This window comes from Apodemus sylvaticus, chromosome 14, assembly GCF_947179515.1.
Source record: "Apodemus sylvaticus chromosome 14, mApoSyl1.1, whole genome shotgun sequence".
In the NCBI taxonomy this organism is placed as follows: domain Eukaryota; kingdom Metazoa; phylum Chordata; class Mammalia; order Rodentia; family Muridae; genus Apodemus; species Apodemus sylvaticus.
In genome coordinates this window covers 59,864,185-59,886,303 of record NC_067485.1, presented here as the reverse complement: position 1 = coordinate 59,886,303, position 22,119 = coordinate 59,864,185, and positions in this window count along the sequence as shown.

Below are 22,119 nucleotides of genomic sequence, written 5' to 3'. Positions count from 1 at the left end.
AAGACTTTTAACATAAAGGGGTGATGAATTTTGTCAAATGCTTTTTCATCATCTAATGAAATGGCAATGTGGGGTGTGTGCATGTGTGTGTGTGTGTGTGTGTGTGTGTGTGTGTTTGTCTACATAGTAGATTGCATTGATGGATTTCCATATATTGAGCCATCCTTGCATCCCTAGGATGAAGCCAACTTGATCATGGTGAATGATCATTTTGATGTGTTCTTGGATTTAGTTGGCAAGAATTTTTTTTATTCGATATAATTTATTTACATTTCAAATGATTTCCCCTTTTCTAGCCCCCCACTCCCCGAAAGTCCCGTAAGCCCCCTTCTCTTCCCCTGTCCTCCCACCCATTCCTTCCCACTTCCCCATTCTGGTTTTGCCGAATACTGCTTCACTGAGTCTTTCCAGATTACATCAATATTCATAAGAGAAATTGGTGTGAAGTTATCTTTCTTTGTTGGATCTTTGTGTGGTTTTGGCATCAGTGTAATTTTGGCTTCATAGAATGAGTTGGATAGTGTTCCTTCTGTTTCTATTTTGTGGAATAGTTTGAAGAGTATTGATATTAGGTCTTCTTTGAAGGTCTGATAGAATTCTGCACTCAAACCATCTATCTGGTCCTGGGCCTTGTTTGGTTGGGAGACTTTCAATGACTGCTTCTATTTCTTTAGTGGTTATGGAACTGTTTAGATAGCTTATCTGATCCTGATTTAACCTTGGTATTTGGTATCTCTCTAGGAAATTGTCCATTTCATCCAGATTTTCCAGTTGTGTTGAGTATAGGCTTTTGTAGTAGGATCTGGTAATTTTTTTAATTTCCTTAGTTTCTGTTGTTATATCTCCCTTTTCATTTCTGATTTTGTTAATTTGGATACTGTCTCTGTGCCCTCTGGCTAGTCTGAGTAAGGATTTAACTATCTTGTTGATTTTCTCAAAGAATCAGATCCTGGTTTTGTTGATTCATTGTATAGTTCTGTTTCTACTTGTTTGATTTCAGCCCTGCATTTGATGATTTCCTACTGTTTACTCCTCTTGTTTGTATTTGCTTCTTTTTGATCTAGAGCTTTCAGGTGTGATGTTAAGCTGCTAGTGTATGCTCTCCCCAGTTACTTTTTGGAGTCACTCAGACCTATATGAGTTTTTCTGTTAGCACTGCTTTCATTGTGTCCCATAAGTTTGGGTATGTTGTGCCTTCATTTTCATTAAATTCTAAAAAGTCTTTCTTTCCTTATTTCTTCCTTGACCAAATTATTGAGTAGAGCGCTGTTCAGCTTCCATGCGTATGTGGTATTTCTGTTGTTTTTGTTACTATTAAAGACCAGCCTTAGTCCATAGTGATATGATAGTATGCATGGGATTATTTCAATCTTCTTATATCTGCTGAGGTCTGTTTTGTGACCAATTATATGGTCAATTTTGGAGAAGGTACCATGAGGTCCTTAGAAGAAGTTATATTATTTTGATTTAGGAGGAAGTGTTAAGTCCATTTGGTCTATAACATCTGCTGGTTTCACTGTGTTTCTGTTTAGTTTGTGTTTCCCTGATCTGTCCATTGAGGAGAGTGGGGTGTTCAAGTCCCTCACATGTATTGAGTGAGGTACGATATGTGCTTTAAGCTTTAATAAAGTTTCTTTTATGAATGTGGGTGCTCTTGCATTCTGAACATAGATGTTCAGAATTGAGAGTTCTTCTTGGTAGATTTTTCCTTTGTCAAGTATGAAGTATCCTTTCTTACCTTTTTTGATGACTTTTGGTTGAAAGTCAATTTTATCTGATATTAGAATGGCTACTCCGGCATGTTTTCTGAGACTATTTGCTTGGAAAATTGTTTTCCAGGCTTTTACTCTGAGATAGTGTTTGTCTTTGACACTGAAGTGTGTTTCCTGCATGCAGGAAAATGCTGGATCCTGTTTATGTATCCAGTCTGTTAGTCTATGTCTTTTTATTTGGGACTTGAGTCCATTGATGTTAAGACATATTTAGGAATAGTGATTGTTGCTTTCTGTTATTTTTATGTTTGTATGGTTATCTTCTTTGGGGTTTATTGAAAGAAGATTACTTTCTTCCTTTTTCTAGGGTGAAGTTTCCCTCCTTGTGTTGGCATTTTCCATCTGTTATCCTTTGTAGGGCTGGAATTGTGGAAAGGTATTGTGTAAATTTGGTGTTGTCATGGAATATCTTGGTTTCTCCATCTAAGGTAATTGAGAGTTTTGCTGGGTATAGTAATTTGAGCTGGCATTCGTATTCTCTTAGGATCTGCATGAGATCTGCCCAGGTTCTTCTAACTTTCATGGTCTCTGGTGAGAAGTCTGGTATAATTCTGATAGGTCTGCCTTTATATGTTACTTGACCTTTTTCCCTTACTGATTTAATATTCTTTCTTTGTTTTGTCCTATATCAGCATTTTGAGATGTGACTTTAAATCCAAATTTTGCTTTTCTGGTGTGTTGGGGTATCCAGAACTTGCTGTTGTGGGAGAACTGTGTTCAGATGATGCCATGTCACCCTTGGTTTTTGTTGGTAATGTTCTTGTGTTTGTCTTTCACCATCTGGTTATCTCTGGTGTTAGCTGGTCTCGCTGTCTCTGACTGTGGCTTTTCTAGCCTGTAAGCTTGTGTATCAGCACTCCTGGGAGACCAGTTCTCTCTGGGATGAAGAGCTGTAGTACAGGGTCAGTTCAGAGGTGCAGACAGAAACTAGAAGGATCCTGTCCCCATCTGATCCTTGGTTCCGTTCCTGTGTCCTGATGATTCCAAGCAGGTCAGAAGTGGTGCTCTTACCTGTGCATGCAGGTTTGTGGGCACTCTTGGGAGACCAGATCTCTTGCATATGTAGCACTGTGGCCCAGGGTCAGCTCTGGGCACAGACAGAAATTGGAAGACTCCTGTCCTAGGCTGCCCCTGGGTTCTTGTGTCCTAAGAGTTTCAGGAGGGTTCCTCTGAGCAGCAAGGGTCGTCCTACCTGTACTCCCAGGTCTGTCTACACTCCTGGGAGGCTAGCTATCTCCCTGTGCCGCCTGTCTATGGAGCCCTGTGGCAGAGGATGGTCTCCAACTGCCATGGATGTATTTTCAATAAAAAGAAAAAAAGTAAAACTAAGTCAAGTAAAAAGGAAGCCTCTTTGAAGATTTATTTATTTATTTATTTATTCATTCATTTATTTACTAATTTACTTATTTTTGTATTTGTGGTTGTCTTTAGGAGTTTCTTTGTACCATATGCATGGGGGACCTGTGAAGACTACAAAAAGACATCAGATCCCTTAGAACTGACGTTACAGTGATTGTGAGCCACCATGTGGCTGCTGGGAATTGAAACCAGTCCTTTCCAAGAGCTGCCCTGCTCTTATCCACTGAGGCATCTCTCTATCCTTCAAAAAAGGAAATCTTGTATACATAAAATCTATAATCATCCCAGGTCTTCGAGAGTATTGTGTTTGTTCCTCCTTCTTAAGCATTCATCAGTTTCAAGGATTATTTTTCAAACTCCTTAAAGAACAAGAAATAATAAAGTACAGCTTCCCTCTGTAACCCCTGGTTCATGTAACCCCTAGGTCTAACCAATCACAAGAAAATAAGTATCCAGAAGAACCGGTTGTACTGTGTGACACACTTGTGCAGTATATGGACAGATCGATTTCTCAATGCTATTTCCTAAACAATAACATATAACAACTGTTTACATTAGAGTGAGTTACTGATTGTGACATGTAAAGAAATGTCTATTCATCCCAGCTAAGTTTACAAAGACCAAAGAAAGGATTCCATCCAAGTCTAAGCAGCTGAACCACTCAATTTAGTATAAGAACTTTAGTGTTACTTACAGGAGCATGGATGACCACAAAGTCCCACATCAGCATGGACCATGACTTATGAAAGCCATCTCACTGAGTCACATCCCCAGTCAGTCTTCTTCCTTTTATATCCATGACACCTGCAACTGGGCGGGAGCTAACGGGCATGGGAGTTGAATTCAGTTGAGAGTCCCACTTTTTTAAGGCATGATATTAATATCCTCCTTATGATTCCCCAGGCCCAACTATAACTTTATCACATTTGCTTATTGTGTTGTCATTATTATAAGGTCAAAGAATCATGCTTCCTTATATCAGTGGACTGGTCATACTCAGAGAAGATTCTTTATTACATCAAATTAATGTTGGCCTTTTGTTAGGTATTATAAGTAATCTAGAGGTGACTTAACATGTACATATCATATAGATTATATGAAAATAGTACATCATATTTGTAAAAGACTTGAACATCTTCAGGTATGGGTAGTTGCAAGGTTGAGAGAGTATAGAACCAGTCTTCCAGGGACACTAAGAGATGTTTATGTATGTTGAACCACCTGCAACGTTTTAAGTGTCTATATGATACCTGGGAGAAAACCAGTTGTTGATGCCTACAAGAAACCTCAGTTTAGGTGTGTGTGGAAAAGCTGAGGGAAGAGAGTCTTCCAAATTCCATTCTAGATTCAGTGTTCTTCTGATCACATATTTTATAACAGATATAAGTACATTTTTTGTCTTGCAGGTTAACATTAACAAAGTATATTTTTTTGAAAAAAAGAATTCGTCACAGTTAGCCTTTAAAAAGAATAATATTGTACAAATGTCACATTGCAGTGTTGGCATTTCAAACAACTTAAGAATTCAAGGTGGCCTCAAGGACTTCAACAATTCAAAGACAGTCAGAGTTTAAAGGATGCCAGCACATTTAACATGTGGAAATATTCCTGTAAGTCTAGTTTGAGGGTCTGCTACTCTGAACATTTAGTATCTGATTTCTTAAGGGCATAACATTTTAAAACCAGATTTAGAACAAAGATCTCATTAAATAATATCTGGTTAACATTCTCAAAGCAAATCAAATAAAGTGGAAAATGTCTGAGGATATAAAGCCATTTCCTGGAACTGGGAGGACATCTGGTGGCCAATATTATTAAATACTTTTAAAAGAGATTTTTCTTTTTAGGCTAATTCAGTAAATACAGTTATTGATTACATTGTAACTAGCTGGTTTATAAGCAGGGATTATAAAGCAATATAAAGCATTAACTCTGTTTAGAGGGACTATTAGAACAGAAAAAAGGGGAAGCTAGGTAACACAGTCAGATTATACTCAAGAAATCCAGGTGTTGTTTAACACACACACACACAATTAAAGTGTAGAAGGAAAGGCTTGGGACATAGCTCAATGACAGAGGACATATTTAATATGCCTGAGACCAAGAGTTCCATTCCAAGTGCCAGTAGGGGAAGAGAGACAGACAGACAGGCAGGCAGGCAGGCAGACAGGCAGGCAGGCAGGCAGACAGGCAGTCAGGCAGGCAGACAGACAGGCAGGCAGGCAGGCAGGCAGGCAGGCAGGCAGGCAGACAGACAGGCAGGCAGGCAGACAGACAGGCAGGCAGGCAGGCAGACAGGCAGGCAGGCAGACAGACAGACAGGCAGGCAGGCAGGCAGGCAGGCAGACAGACAGGCAGGCAGGCAGGCAGGCAGGCAGGCAGACAGACAGGCAGGCAGGCAGACAGACAGGCAGGCAGGCAGGCAGGCAGGCAGGCAGGCAGACAGGCAGGCAGGCAGGCAGACAGGCAGGCAGGCAGACAGACAGGCAGGCAGGCAGACAGACAGGCAGGCAGGCAGACAGACAGGCAGGCAGGCAGGCAGACAGGCAGGCAGGCAGGCAGGCAGATGGGGGAATGGTGCTAGAGCAATGCCCACCCCACATTCTTTAGTGCCACATCCCAGTCTTCCTTGGGAGCATGTCTGACTGCACTTTTCGTACAGTTCAGGGTAGATTTGGATCCAAATCTTTCTCATCTTCACTTCTGTCATGGGAGGTGAATTAGATCAAGACACTTTGGAACTTCCTTTTATCTATTGGATAAGAAACAATCTCCTTCTGCAGGTTGCTCCTCAGCCTAGGGATACAGGCTGTCAAACCAGAAGGACGGTACATCCAAGAAAAAGAGTGCTGAGAGGAAGCTGGCAGTAAGCAACTGGTTGAAATCTTACCACAGGATCTGAGCACCTGGACCCAGTCTCACTACCTCTAGACATCCAGTAGAAAGAATTGGTATTGCTGCAAAAGTGAGTGAATTAATAAAACAAATGCAAAAGAAAAAGTGAGAGAACATCAGTTAATGGGAAACTGTTTAAAACTTTCATATGTAAATATGTACCCATATATACAAGTATATGAACATTTATACAAATATGTAATAAAATCTACTTAAAGATAGTTTAAAACTGACAAAGAAATTATATAATGTTTTTCTCAAGAATGAAAGTCACTCATTTTCTAGCTCTGGGCTTGTTCTTCGGTCAGGGGGATCTTGCAGGAACCCAAGAGTATCCCGCTTCCTTGTAGAAACCTTCAAGGTACCCAAAAGTAACCAGCTTGGAACCCTACCCCACCAATCCCATCCCAGTCTGATCCTCCCACCATCCCAGTTGGGTCTGCCTAGGACACAGCCTGCAGAGGTGAGCTGTGCTTGATCACCTGAGACCTAATGTCTAACTCTGGTCTCACTTTTCAGTCCTGAGGAGCCTTGCAGAACCCCCAAGAACATCCTGCTTCCCTGTGAAACCATCAGGGACCCTAAGACTAAACAGCTTGGAATCCTACTCCACCAGTTCCTTCCTACTCTAGTCTGCCAGGAACACAGCCTGCAGAGGTGAGTTGCTAGGTGTCTCCTGAGCTTCATTGTCTACCACTGGCCTCATTTTTGATCCTGAGGGCCTTTACAAGACCCAAGAGCCTACCCAATGGAGGCCTGAGAAGACTCCCAAGAATTAACAGCCTGGAACATTGTTCCACTAATCCCTTACCAGTGGGGTCTGCTTGAGGCGCAGCCAGCAGAGCCTTCTGATATCCATTGTCTGTCTCAGGGCTCCCTCTGCCCTCCTTTCTGAAAAGCCCTGCTCCTAGCAGGATTATCCAGCCAATACTAGGCAAAAACCAGATGCCTAAAGGACAGCTTAAGAACCAAATTGACAAGACCCAGGGCGATATGGCACCAGCAGGACACACAACTATCCTGATAAAAAAAAACTTTGGATATCCTAATGTAACTGAAGCATAAAAAAAGAGAGGACTTTAAATCCAATATTATAAAAATGATAGACCTTTAAAGGATGCATGAATAAGGAAATATAGTAAAATGCATTCAAACAGGTAGAGGCATTAAAAGAGGAAGCAAATAAATATAAAGAAATACAAGATGATCCAATCAAACACGTGAAGGAATGATTAAAACTGTCTAAGACCTGAAAATGAAAAAAAAAGAATAAAGAAAAGACACATTGAAACAATCTTGGAAATAGAAAACCTAAGAAAGAGAACAGGAACTACAGATATAAAAATCACCAACAAAATACAGGATATGGAAGACAGAATCTCAGGTGCAAATTATAAGATAGACCAAATCAATATACCAGTCAAAGAAAATGCAAAATCTAAAAAGTTCACGGCACAAAACATTTAGAAAATTTGAGGCACTATGAAAAAGACCAATCCTAAGTATAATAGAAATAGAAGAAGGGGAAGATTCCCAGCTTAAAGGCCAAGAAAACATCTTCAGCAAAATCATAGAAGAATATGTCCCTAACCTAAAGAAAGAGATGCCTATAAATGTGCAAGATACTTAAAGAATACCACACAAATTGGACCAGAAAAGAAAATCCTCCCACTATATAATAATCAAAACACAAAGTATGCAGATCAAAGAGAGAATTTTTAAAGCGTCAAGTGAAAAAGGCCAAATAACATATAAAGGTAGACCTATCAGAATTATAACCAATTTCTCACCTGAGACTCTAAAAGCTAGAAAAGCCTGGGCAGAGGTCTTGCAGACCCTATGAAACCTCAGATGTCAACCTAGAATACTATACCCGGCAAAAACTCTCAGTCACCATAGATGAAGAAACTAAGATATTCCATGACAATGCAAAAATTTAAAATACCATTCCATTAAGCCACTCCTTCAGAGGATACTAGAAGGAAAACTTCAACCCAGTGAGGCTAACTACACTCAAGAAAACACAAGAAATAATATCAACATCAGTGGACTCAATTCCCAAGCAAAGAGACTCAAACTAACAGAATGACTGTGTAAACATTCTGTTGTATACAAGAAACACATAGCAGCAACAAAGATAGTTATTTTCTCAGTATAAAGGGCTGGACAAAAAGGTTTTCCAAGCAAATGGATGCAAGAAACAAGCATGGGTAGCCATTCTAATATCTAATAAAATAGTCTTTCAACCAACAAAAATCAAAAGCAAGAGGGAAGGACACTTTATACTCCTCAAAGGAAAAATCCACCAAGAAGACATCTCAATACTGAACATCTATGTCCCAAATGATGGCATCCACATTCGTAGAAGACACATTACTAAAGCTTAAATTACACATCAAACACTACACATTGATAATGGGAGACTTCTTTTTTACTTTTTATTTTTATTTTCATTTTTTTTATAATGGGAGACTTCAACTCCTCACTCTCACCATTGAGCAGGCCATAGAGATAGAAACTAACAGAAATAACAAAACTAATGGAAGTTATTATTCAAATGGACCTAATAGATATCTAAAGATCATTTTACCCAAAAAAATATGCCTCCTTTTTAGCACCTCATGAAAACTCCAAAATTAGCCATATAATCAATTATAAAGCAAACCTCAACAGATATAAGAAGAATAAAATAATCCCATGCATTTTATCATATTACCATGGATTATACATGAACTTCAACAACAACAAAAACAACAGAAAGTCTAAATATTCATAAATACTGATCAACTCTCAACTCAGAGATCACTGGGTCAGGGAAGAAACAAAAAAATAAAGGCTTTGTATAGTTCAATGAAAATAAAAGGCACAGCATACCCAAATTTAAGAGATACTATGAAAGTAGTGCCTAGCAGAAAGGACATACCACTAAGTGCCCTCACATAGAAATTGGAGGCTCTTCATATCAATGAATTAAAAGTATATCTGAGAGCTCTAGAAAAAAAAAGAAAAAGAAGCAAACACGCCAAGGAGGAGTAGATGGCAGGAAACAGCCAAACTCAGGGCTGAAAAAAAAAAGAATTAGAAACAAAGAAAACAATACAAATAATCAATGAAACCAAAAACTGCTTCTTTGAGAAAATCAACAACAGAGACAAACCCTTAGTCAAACTAAGTACAAGGCAGAGTGAGAGTACCCAAATTACCAAAATCAGAAATAAAAAGGAAGATATAATAATGGACATTGAAGAAAATTCAAAGAATCATTAGGTCCTACTGCAAACAACTGTACTCCACAAAATGGCAAATTTTAAATGAAATGGATGATTTTATAGACAGATACCAGTAACCAAAGCAAAATCAAGACCAGGTAAAATATCCTAATAATCCTATAACCCCTAAGGAATTAGAAGTTGTCATTAAAACTTCCAACAACAACAATAATAACATCAACATCATCATCAACAACAACAGCAACAACAAAAAGGCCCAGAGCCAGTTGATTTTAGTGCAGAACTCTACCAGACTTTCAGAGATAACGTCAATACTTTTCAAACTATTCCACAAAATAGAAACAAAAGGAACCTTCCAAAACTTATTCTATGAGGCCACAGTCATACTGATACCTAAACCACACAAAGATTCAACAAAGAAAATTTAAAACCAACTTCCCTGATGAACACTGATGCAAAAAATCAATAAAACATAAACCAAATCCAAGAACACATCAAAGAACACGTTAATAAATGGAACCTCATGAAACTGAAAAGCTTCTGTTAGGACAAAAGACTAACCTACAGATTAGGAACAGATCTTCACTAGTCCTATATCTGACAGAGGGTTAATATCTAAAAAATATAAAGAACTCAAGAAGTTAGACAACAACAATCCAAATAACCCAATTAAAGGATAGGGTACAGAGCTAAACAGAAAATTCTCAACAGAGGAATCTCTAATAGTCAAGAAGCACCTAAAGAAATGTTCAACATCCTTAATCATTAGGTAAATGCAAATTACAACAACTCTGCAATTCAACTTTATGCCCATCAGAATAACTAAGATCAAAACCTCAAAGTCAGCATGTGCTGGCAAGGTTGTGAAGCAAAAACACTCCTCCACTGCTGATGGGAGTGCAGACTTATAAAAACCACACTGGAAATCAATTTGGTAGTTTTTTGGAAAACTTGGAATAGTTTTTCCTCAAGACCCAGCTATATCACTCCTGGGCATATACCTAAAGATGCTTCACCATCCCATAAAGGCACCTGATCAACTACGTTCATAGCAGCTTTATTTTGTAACAGATAAAGAACAACCTAGACACCCCTCAACTAAGAATGGATAAAGAAAATTTAGCTCATTTAAACAATGGAATACTTCTTAGCCATTAAAATCAAGAGCATCATGAATTTCAAATGTAAATGGAAATTACTAGAAAATAGCATTCTGTGTGATGTAACCCATACTCAAAAGGACATTCATGGTATGTATTCATTTATATGTGTATATTAGCCATAAAGCACAGGATAACCAAGCTATAATCAACAGACCAAGAAAGCCAAATAACAAGGAGGGCCCAATAGAAGATGGTTGAATCTTCCTCTGAAGGTAAAACAAAATAGATATTGGAGGTCTATGGAAGGATGGAACTGGATGGAAGAGGGGATGAGGAAGGGCATGTGGTGAGAGGTTGAGATCATCTATAAGGAGAGAGAAGGGAAACCGGAAGTGGGGGTAATCATTAGGACATGCCAGATACCTGGGATGAGGGAAAGACCCAGAGGTTCTATGTGGGCAACTCTAGCTGAAACTAATATCAGTGGGGTATACAGATCCTTAAGTGGCCACTTCCTGCATCTAGGCAAGCCTTCCAGTAGAGGAATAAGAACAGCAACCCACCCACAAAACCTTAGACCCAAAATGTGCCCTGTCCACAAGATGTGCAGGGACAAAGATAGAGCAGAGACTGGGCCAACTATTCAGATAGGGACTGAATGGCCAACCAATGACTGTCCCAGCTTGAGCCCCATCCCATGGGCAAGAACCATGCCCTGAGACTATTAAGGATACTCTTATGGTTGAAGACAGGAACATTGCATAACTGTTCTCTGAGAGGCTCCACTCAGCAGCCAATAGAAAGAGATGCAGAGACTCACAGCTAAACAGTTCCATTAGATGGAACTCAGGGAGTCTTGTGGAAGAATTGGGATAAGGATTGAGGGACCTGGACTCACAGGGACTCCACAGGAAGACCAACAGAATCAACAATCCTGGACCTTTGGGGACTTAGAGAGGCTGAATCACCAACCAAAGAGCAATCACAGGCTAGGCCTAGGTCCCCTGCTCATATGTAGCAGATGAGCTCCTTCGTCGTCATGGTGGTCTCCCAACAACTATAGTGTGGCTGCCCCTGAGCCTCTTGCCTGTCTGCCTGTGGATCTCACACCCCTACATGCCTTGTCTGGCCTCAGTGGGACAGTATGCACCTAGTCCGCAGAGACTCCTCAAAAGAGAAGGGGAAAGTGGATGGGGGAGGACTTGCGTGAGGGGGTACTGGGAGGAGGGAGAGATGATACTGGGATGTAAAGTGAATAAATAAATTTAAGAAAAAAATGGAAGTCACCCTGCATTGTTCATAAAGGTGAGATCTTGCCACTCCTGACAGGCATCATAATTGACATTTGTTGGACACTTTGAGCATTTAATTGGTTAGCAACTCTTCTATCAACAAACAGTTCTGCAATTATTCATGCTTTCTTGAAAGTCTGTCACATTATTCCCTTAATGTTACAAGTAGTTGTAAATTTCAGGCTCTAATTTTCCAATTATACTTGAGATAAAATGAAAATTAGATATTCAGATTATTTTATTGCCAGATGCAAGGACCACACTAGCATTGATTCAAAAAATAGGAATGCCTTAGGATAAGAAAAAGAATTCTCAGAGTACAAGACCCCAGCTCACAAAATTGTCTGGCACTCATACATATTCAAACACTTTAAAGGCCATCACATAATAGCAGTTTACACTATACATTGAAAAATAAAAACACAACCACAATGAGGTGCCTTCCACTATTGTAAAATAGGCTCTTCAAACCATTAAAATCAGAAAGACTTTCCAGAGCAAGTGTTAGTGAGGACACAGCCCCTGGAGCACCCAGACTGGCTGATGTGATGTGAAGTGGTTCATTTGTTTAGAGACAAAGTTAAGTGTATGCCCAAGTGTACGCCCCAGCCATTTCATAGGAATTAACTCAACAGACAACCGCACTTCCACCCAAAGACAATTTGTGAAGCAGGTTTATATGTTAATCCACATAAGGAACTCATCTGTAAAAATAATAAGACACTGACCTGCATACAACAGGGGCAGACTTCTAAATTACTGCTCTTAATGCAATAGGTCACTGAAGAAGCTGCCATGCCCTATAGTTCTACCATAGAAAATTGCAGAAAATGAAAGTCCAGAGTGACAGAAAGTAGGTTACTGGCTATGCAGGCTGGACACGGACTGGAATGTGACATAAGGGAAATTTGAAATTCTTCTGTATCTCAGTTGTGATACCTGTATGAATGTGATATATATATATATATATATATATATATATATATATATATATATATATATATATATTCTCATTAAACCATGAAAATTCATATGCTGTCTATGTGGAAGCACTTATAAAAAGAAAAGAAAACAGATATACTAAAATATGGACTTTGGAACAGGAAGCACTATTAAGATAGAGGATTCAATATTCTAGGAATATATAATTATAAATCTTTATTATCTACTATAGTATCCTCAAATTGATTTTTAAAATGAAATATTCAAATTTTCAATCAAACCTGAAGACTTTTAACCACACTTTACTTAGTGATTCAACCAGCACAGATGAAATTAGTAGAGGTATAGGCATTAGAGCAAAATTATTCAGATGAGTGGTTTAAGGCTAAAGATAGCGTTAACCAGAAATGTCCACTGTTGTCATCTGCACCCAGAACAGTTTCAAAACTGGCTATTAGCTAAAAGACAGGACAAATTCTGGCCTATTTCAATGAATCAAAGCTGTGGAGTATACATTCTGTGCTCGCAGTTGAATTAAGCTTGCAATATATATTACAAAAAACTTGCAATATATATTACAAAAAGAACACTGTGCTATCTCCAAATGTTTAAACTGTGTGTGTGTGCATGTGTGTGTGTGTATGTGTGTGTGTGTGTGTGTACTAAAGCAAAAAAGTAAAAATACTGCATTTAAAAAATAATTGGGGGAGGGGAGAGACAGAGTTTCACTATGCAGCCCGGTGTGTCCTGAAACTCCTTATGTGGACTAGGGTGTCCTTGAACTAAGACACAACAAGCATAGCTAAACATTAACTAATTAAAGGAATAAAATATGAAATAACAGCAGTATAATCTAACATGTGACATAGATAAAATTTCCACTGCCTGGCAAGTTAATTGCTTCTGAAATAGCAAGTAGGGATCTACAACTTAGAGCACATTCCAAGAGGTTGCAAAACCATTAACTATAGGTCATAGAAAGGAAACTAAGGATTTACTGTAGGTGCAAGGATAGAAGATAAAATATTGACTGGTTTTATCAATATGAAACTTCACTAATAACTTAGTCACAAAAATTATGGTTTTTAACTTCCTATGAACCTGTAGAGCTAGTGACAGATGATAATGTTTAGCCAGATAATTACTCTTAATGGATATGCATGTAAATAGTCTCCATTGTAACCTTCTTATTTAATTTATGATTTAATCTATGTTTGATTTTCTAGTGAACTTTTGCAGGGAAAGGGGGACTACATGGATTAACCATGAACTCTATTTTCCTAGTTCAAAAGACTAGGAAAGATTACATTGGAAGGCATAGCATTGGGAGTAAAGGAATTGAAGGGTATGGCTTTGACCTCAGAGCAGGAGGAGAGAACAAGATTGGAAAGAGAATGCAGAGTAAATACCTTGGAAATTATGAGGCAGCTTAAAAAAATTAAGAGAGCAATATTAGGAGAATGGAGCTGTAGAAGAACATTTTAGAGAGAAGAGCTTTTTAGAAGAACTTTATTAGAAAACTTTCATAGATATAAAGTGTGAGATAGCTACCTTGTGCGACCTTCAAAAACTCCTGACTTTTCTTTCAATGGCTGGCATCTGTGTCTCAGTGTCCATTTCCTGTCAGTATGACATAAGGATATAAGTTCAGCCCAGACCTGAAGGTGACTCCTCTCCAAGCTGACCTGTGCATCTTCCACAGTCCTCTATCCTGATCCAGGAGAGGCAGGCCTGGGAGACCTCCATCAGAGACTGACCTTTAGTTCCCAATGAGCTGTAAATTTATTCTTACTTCTTAAACATGAAGATTTTGGTTTCTAGATGGGGGTTGTTTGTTTGTTTGTTTGTTTGTTTGTTTGTTTGTTTTTTCCGAGACAGGGTTTCTCTGTATAGCCCTGGCTATCCTGGAACTCACTCTGTAGAACAGGCTGGCCTCAAACTCAGAAATCCACCTGCCTCTGCCTCCCAGCGCTGGGATTAAAGGCGTGCGCCACCACTGCCCGGCTTTTTTTTTTTTTAAGATTTATTTATTTATTATATTTAAGTACACTGTAGCTGTCTTCAGGCACACGAGAAGAGGGCATCAGAATTACAGGTGGCTGTGAGTCACCAATGTGGTTGCTGGGATTTGAACTCAGAATCTCTAGAAGAGCAGTCTGTGCTCTTAACCACTGAGCCATCTCTCCAGCCTCCTCTTTTTCTTTTTAATCCTCTCTCCCTTGAAACCCTGTTGACTGACTGAGCTGACGTGGTCAGAGTAAGCAGTCCAGGCTCATGCTGCTAGTTGTCGGAATGGGGAGCAGGTATGTGAAACTCAAGGAATACCACCTGCAGCAGTGAGACTCAGAATTCTCCACAATATAATAATTTGTAAAAGCAGTTTGAACATCTTTATTATTAAGAATTTGAAAATTCAGAAAAAATGGGCAAATTATTATAGAATATTATCACACAAAACTGACTCAAGAAACAGAAAATAGATGCATTCTTATATTAATATTAATATTATTAGAGAGAAAGAACTTGTAGTTTGAAAGTCTCTGGCCCCAAACAGACAGACACAAGTTCTTATTCCTATGATATCATTATAATCCTTCCAAGCATTGATGACTGACCAACATTACACTGGCCTCAGAAAGAATGAGAACAATTCTTCATTTATTATCATCTTGACAGTAAAAGCCAATGAGGATATTATAAGAAATACAAATGATGGGCAAATGTTTCACATGTGTAGATGCAAAGATTAAAAATGGCATTAAAAACTATAACCTACTAATAACACTAAAGTGAGAGGAAGGAAGGGGAGAAGAAGAGCAAAAAGAGGGAGGGAGGGGCGAGGATAGGAGGGGAAGAGAGGAGATAGGTGGATATGGGAGGAGAAGGGAGGAAAGGAGAGAAGAGGGGAGGGGAGGAAAAGGGAGAGAAGAAGGAAAGTTGCATTCATTTCAGGAGTGCAAGGTGAGCATTCACTATAGACCTCCTCGGTGTTACATAGGTCGCACAATGTCCACTCTCACTCCATAGTAGTTTTCAATCATTATGGTCTCTTATACAATTACTCATTCTCATCTCTTTGTGTCTCATCTGATGGCATTCAGTGGAGAACACATGGACCTGGGGGCCAAGTTGAGACTACAGTCGTATATCAGTAGCATTTCTCTGAGTCCTGTCCATCCCTCCTCCCCCCTCCCTGCCCCATTGCTATAAAGTTTTCTTCATCTTCCTTGTGGTGTGGTTGTGTAATCGCCTCCCTTTGGTTGAATCATGGAATTACATGCCCTTTTCTATTATTACATGCTATTTTTCTATTTTTCTAGGGTATACTTCCTGTGTCTGGCATGAGCTTTTTATGGCTTTCCATTTGTACTACTGTGTCCAGCCACATCCATTCTAACCTAATTTGGGTGCCCTTCTTCAAAGGAAGAGACACTGCAATGTTTCCTGGGTATCCCTGTTATCATGTGATAAAGTCACATATATTAGATTAAGAAGGCAATACTAGAATCTGAATGTTGAGTTCTTCTGTTTTAATGTGCGTGTGTGTGTGTGTGTGTGTGTGTGTGTGTGTGTGTGTGTATGTTTCTGAATTTTGCTTCCCTGCTGGGGTGTGTCAATTGCTGCCCAAACAGTGCTTGGAGAGGTGAAACCCAGGAATGCTAATCTACATTCCTTTCTCCCTGTTGCAGTGCAGGGGAGAAAAATCACAGCCTAAGGTACGGGTCCCAGGCTATGTTGCTCTGGGTGAGAAAAGGTGCAGGCTGGGACAGAGGCTGTGATTCTCAAATTACTATGCACCCAGATGCTGCTGAGGACCTTGAGGAGTTGGGAATAGGCCCCTGGCTTGAGGTAAGCTTGGGGCAGGGGAATCCAGCTTAGCTCAGGATGAGTGCCAGGAGTGTGGAGGGGCCTTCTGCATGAGACTTAGGCACAGCTCTGTATGGTGAAGGCTTCCCCGACAGCAATCCTTCAGGAAGACAACAGTCCTTGCTTGTCCAAATTGTTTATTCATAGTGATGAGGATGACTTAGGGTAAACCAGAGATTAAATACCTTGTGTAGGAAGGAAAGCTTATAGGCTACATCCTAGGAACCCATTTAGATAACTCATTATCATGGAGAATTTGGGGTTTCTTTGCTACATGAACAGTTGTCACAGTCCTCTTAGTGGGGTGGCATGTTCACATGCTTGGTCAGGAGTAGATTTAAATGCCTATAGTTCTCAATTAGGAAAATTTCTGGGGTTCCTAAATCTGCTAGACCTTACCCATTTTTCTGTCTGGTGGCATGGTCCATTGCCATATATATATGTATATATTCAAAATTTCATACATGAATGTAATATATTTAGTCAAATCCAATCCCTTTAAGTAGTCCCATGCTCTCTGCCACTTTGTTCTCCCAACTTCTTGTACATGTCTTTAAAGCCCACAGAGCTCATTTTATGCGGCCACTATGTGTGTCAGTAGGACCATCCACTAGAACATGGGTATCCTATCACGGACCACATCCCTTCAGAAAAAATGGCTCTCCCTCCCTCGTTAATTGTCAATAGCTCCTCAGTTAGGAGTGGGACTTCATGAGGCCCTTCCCTTTGAGGAATCCCTGAATAATTGAAGTCCTGAGAGAGTGTGTATTATGCACATGAGCACATCCATACCAAGGGGCTCAAGTTCTCAGAGCCATGGGAAACTGGCAAAGCTTTTACCCAAATGACTCAAGGTGAACAGAAAGAGCAAAGGTATCCTAGGAGAATGTGTGCATTGTATGGGTATTTATAAACAATTGATCAGTGAGTGCAAAGATTTACAATTGCAGTTTCTCTCTCCCAAATGTTTACAGCCTGAGACTGCTTACTTACAGAGACTAGATAACCCCATCTCCCAAGCTGTACCTAACAGATTTGCTGATGTTCTAGGTTGCAGATGTTTACAAAGCCCACTGGATCCTGACTTTACTGTATTGAGACCCCCCTTTCTCACCCACCTTCCAAAGGTAGTGGAGAAAAGGTGGTAAATAGAACAAGGGAATGTGGATCTGTTTAGGGGAGGAAAGGTGGTAAATAGAACAAGGGGATGTGACTCTGTTTAGAAGTAGTTCTTTGAGGTGATTCCAATCTCTGTCAGGATACCAGCAGACCAGTTCAGTAGTGTTATGACACCAAACATGAATCAGCAAAGGTGGCATGATCCAGCAGAAACAGCCAGGCCTCAGCTGAATCAGCATGAGTTAGTAAGATCGACCAGAATCAGCCTGGATACAGGAGAAATTCTCTGCTATGCCACTCTCAATGAAGCAAAGATAAGCGAAGACAAAGATGCAAAACCAACGAAGTATTGCAAAGCTAGCTGTGCAAGCTCGCCATCACTGTCCATTGAGTCCTAGTTATATTCTCTCCAATCATCGCATGTCCTCTCACAGGTCTTGCCTCAGCAAAACACCCTGTGAGTTGGCCTCACAACATGAATCTGCATCACATGACTGAACCAGAAACTTCCACTTCAAATGGGTAAAGCTACAAATAACTATTCTGAATAAGATTACCAAGATCCAGAAAGACAAGCAATGTGTGTTCTCTTTCATGCATGGTTCATAGTTTGATTCTTTAAATATGCATTTTTAAACTGAAGTGCCCGTAAGTGCTAGGAAAGTAGAAACGGGCCATAGGGGTAGAATTCAAGGAAGGGAGATAGTAGAACACAGATAGCACACAGGAGAAAAGGGAGAATATGGGGCAGGAAGGGCTAAATGGTGTGATTGATGGGGGGACAGGGTAAGGGAAGGAATGTGAGGAGAGATAACTAACATGAAAGAGCTTTGGAAAAGCTATATGGAATCCAACTATTGTAGCAGCTCCATGGAACATTTATATATGCACATATAGAAAGCTTCCATGGAGTCACCTTATATGGAGGGATGCCTCTCCTGGATCCATAGGCTAACAAACAAAAGCAAAGCTTGATGTGCACCAACCACAAATCTCCAAAATTGTGAAAAGCAAATTACACCTGTTTACCCCAATTCCCAGGAAGCCCGTGACACCTGGGCCCTGCTCACCAAAGCAACCCCAGAATAGGAGGGAGAAAACTATATTTGACTGCCAGGAAGTTTATAAAATATCTTCAGTCAAAGTAGCTTCAGGCAGATCATACTACTCCTGACTTCAAGACTCCCAAACAAAACAGGGGTGCTAGTGTCAGTCAAACTTTCCTTTGGTTCCAATCGATTTGCTTCTCAGATGTCTTCTTTTATGATTGTGACAATATTGATCCCCAAGCTGAAAAAGAAAAAGAAAAAGGAAAGAGGAAGAGAAGGAGGAAAAGGAGGATGAGGAGGAAAAGGTATTGTTGTTATAGTTATGGTTGTAGTTGTGGTAGTTGTAGTTGTGGTTCTTGTTGTTGTTCTTGTTGTCTTAGCTTTGTACAATGTCATCAGGGATTCTCAAGTGAGATATTAGAGAGGTAAACCTAACTGCCTATTCAAAAGTGTACTCTAACCAATCTCTCTTCTTTGAAGACAGGATCTTCCTCAAGGAAGATCTACTCCAGTTATCAGAAAGGGATTACAGAAGAAATCATTGGGTCTCAAGATGGCCTACTAAATTTAATAATTTATATATTGCAGAATCTGGATTTAAGAGAAGAACCAAGGGAATAAAAAGAAACTAAAAGAGGGAAGGAGTCTTTTCAAAACTATAGTGTCCCTTTCTATAGTTCCCAAATCCCTCTTAGCTAACTCTCTGGAAATCAGTTGTTTTGCTTATTCCTTTTAGAAACCTCTTTCCTCTTGAAAAATAAAACATGATCATCATGACATGAATAGTGGATGCTAGCCATTACCAACTTTGCTAGAAACTTCGTCTTATCTGGAGAGAAACTGCCTTACTTCCTTTCCTATTTTTTTTATTCTATATATTTTTTATTTACATTACAAATGATTTCCCCTTTTCTGGGCCCCCCACTCCCCGAAAGTCCCATAAGCCCTCTCCCCTCCCCCTGATCTCTCATCCACCCCTTCTCACTTCCCTGTTCTGGTTTTGCCCTATACTGCTACACTGAGTCTTTCCAGAACCAGGGGCCACGCCTCCGTTGCCCTGACAAAGGCAACTTAAAGAAGAGAGGGACTTTTACGGAGTGGGAGGCCAGAAAAGGGGAAATCATTTGAAATGTAAATAAAAAATTAATGGAGGAGGGGAGGAAAGAAGAGAGGGCTAATTTTGGCTCACAGTCTCAGTCTACCATGGCAGGGGGATCAAAGTGGTAGGAGCTTGAATCACTCACTGTACATTGCACCTCCAGTCAGGAAGCTGGGAGTGGTAGATGCCTCTGCCCAGCCCGTTTTCTCCTCTTACACCCAACCCAGGACCCAAGTCCAGGGAATAGTACAGATAACTTTTCCTGTGTGTTTTCCCACTTCAGTTAACCTAATTTATATAATCCCTCAGAGGCATGTTCAGAGGCTATTATTCCCTCACGGGGTCTTACTTTCTAGGTGAGGTCAGAACCTGTCAAGTTGAAAACTAACACATCGTGAGTTCCCCACTCACACATTTTTTTTAATATATTCTGATCAGTTCTTTTATAGTGACTCTTAATCCTTAGGCCAAGTTTGTCACTAGACTCCAAGAATTCCAGCAGGATATCAAAGAATGTGAATTATAGAAATCAAGAAAACAAAGACTATCAATAATCAATGCCACGGGGGAACGGCCCTTTTTATTTGCCTTTTTTCTTTTCCATAGTCATCTGAGTTGAAAAGTTACCACCGGAGTGATCTCACCTGGGCTAAGCCTCAGAAAGGGGACCTGCTCATTAAGTGAGTCAGACACATAACAGACTTGAAATTCCTGCTCACACAAAATGTTAAGCAAAAGTTTTACTTTTCCTTCCTTCTTTCCTTCCTTCCTTCCTGGCTGATGTTTTGTTTTTTTTTAATTAGATATTTTCTTTATTTACATTCCAAATGGTATCCCCTTTCCTCATTTTCCCTCCAAAACCCCCTATCCCCTCCCCCTCCCCCTGCTCACTAGCCCACCCACTCCAGCTTCCCAGTCCTAGTATTCCCCTACACTGGGGCAACCAGCCTTCACAGAACCAAGGGCCTTTCCTCTCATTGATGTCCAACAAGGCCATCATCTCCCTATATCCAAAAAAAAAAAACAATAACAATAAAACCTCTAGCTCGCCCTGCTAATTATCTATTGTTACATCTCAGACCCTCCCTGAGCTCCCGGACTCTCTTAGATCCAGACACATACCTATGCAGACTCTCTCCTCAGCTCTTTGGTATAGAGCAACAGTCTCTGTTGCTGTGAGAGGATGACATTCACTGCCATCACAAAAAGCTGGAGCATAGCTCCGAGCCCTCAGATTCAAGTAGCTTGATTGTTAGTCACATACTAACTAATCCACAACCCCATCTAAACCCCTCTGGGACCCATTTCACACTGCCCAAACTCCCACTGCCCTGCCTTAGTTACCTGTATAGCCTACTGTAGGCTGTCCCTCCTCCCTTGGAAGCCTTTAAAAGTAGATACCATACTTAGCCTGGTAGGACGAAAGTCTCTCTGTCTTCAGACTCCTATTGTCCTACCTTGGGTGTGAGTGAATCTCTTAGCCCATAGGTCAACCCAATACCCTTCTGAGGACAATCTAATCCCATCTCGTTGGACCCCTTTGATTACTCCCCAAGACCTAGAAGTCAGCAACAGTAGAGACTGTCATTCCTTCCGTATCCATTCATCCACAAGTAGCCAGATATACTTAGTATCCATTTCCTAAATCATTTTAGGATTTGATTTTAAAGGGTTATTATTACGTGACTGATTAGCAATTTAAAGATATGAAAGTCATTAAAGTTGGGCCCTTCCCTTATGATCAGCTTCAAGTCTCCTTTCCATTTTCCTGATAACATACTAACTTTTGGGAAGAGTAACTAGCTCTCCTTAGAATGTGGAATACTGTGTGAAGGCAGGAAGGACTTATTACAATTGTCTTTCCTTAGTCTGGATGCCCCAGTGAGTTTTTGGAGGGGAAATGAGGAAAGGGGATTGCATTTGAAATATAAATAAAGCAAATATCTAATAAAAATAAAATAAAATATAATAAAATAAAAAGATACAGCCAAAATAACAACAACAACTGTCCTTCCTTAAGATATAAAATACTGCATGAGAAGGAGGAAGTAGAGGGTTGCAGGAAGGTACCTTGAAGGGAAGGAAGCCGTGAAGGGAAGACCTTTTCTCCCACTAAAAAGAATCTATTTTGTGAATTTGTTTATTTTTGTTTCTTTAACTCATCTTAACATATGTATATTGTATAATATCTGTTCTAAAGAATTGAATGTAAGTCATTTATCTGGTCCTCAGTGGAAACACGGCTTTCCGGTACACAGCAATGACAAACCATAGTCCCTTCCCTTAAGATTTGGTTTAAATGGGTTTGTCAATCATGTGGATAAGAAACTGCCTCCTGAAAAGTGCTTTGAAAAGCTTTAGGAAATAGTGCAAAGTCTACTCGTTGAGGTCA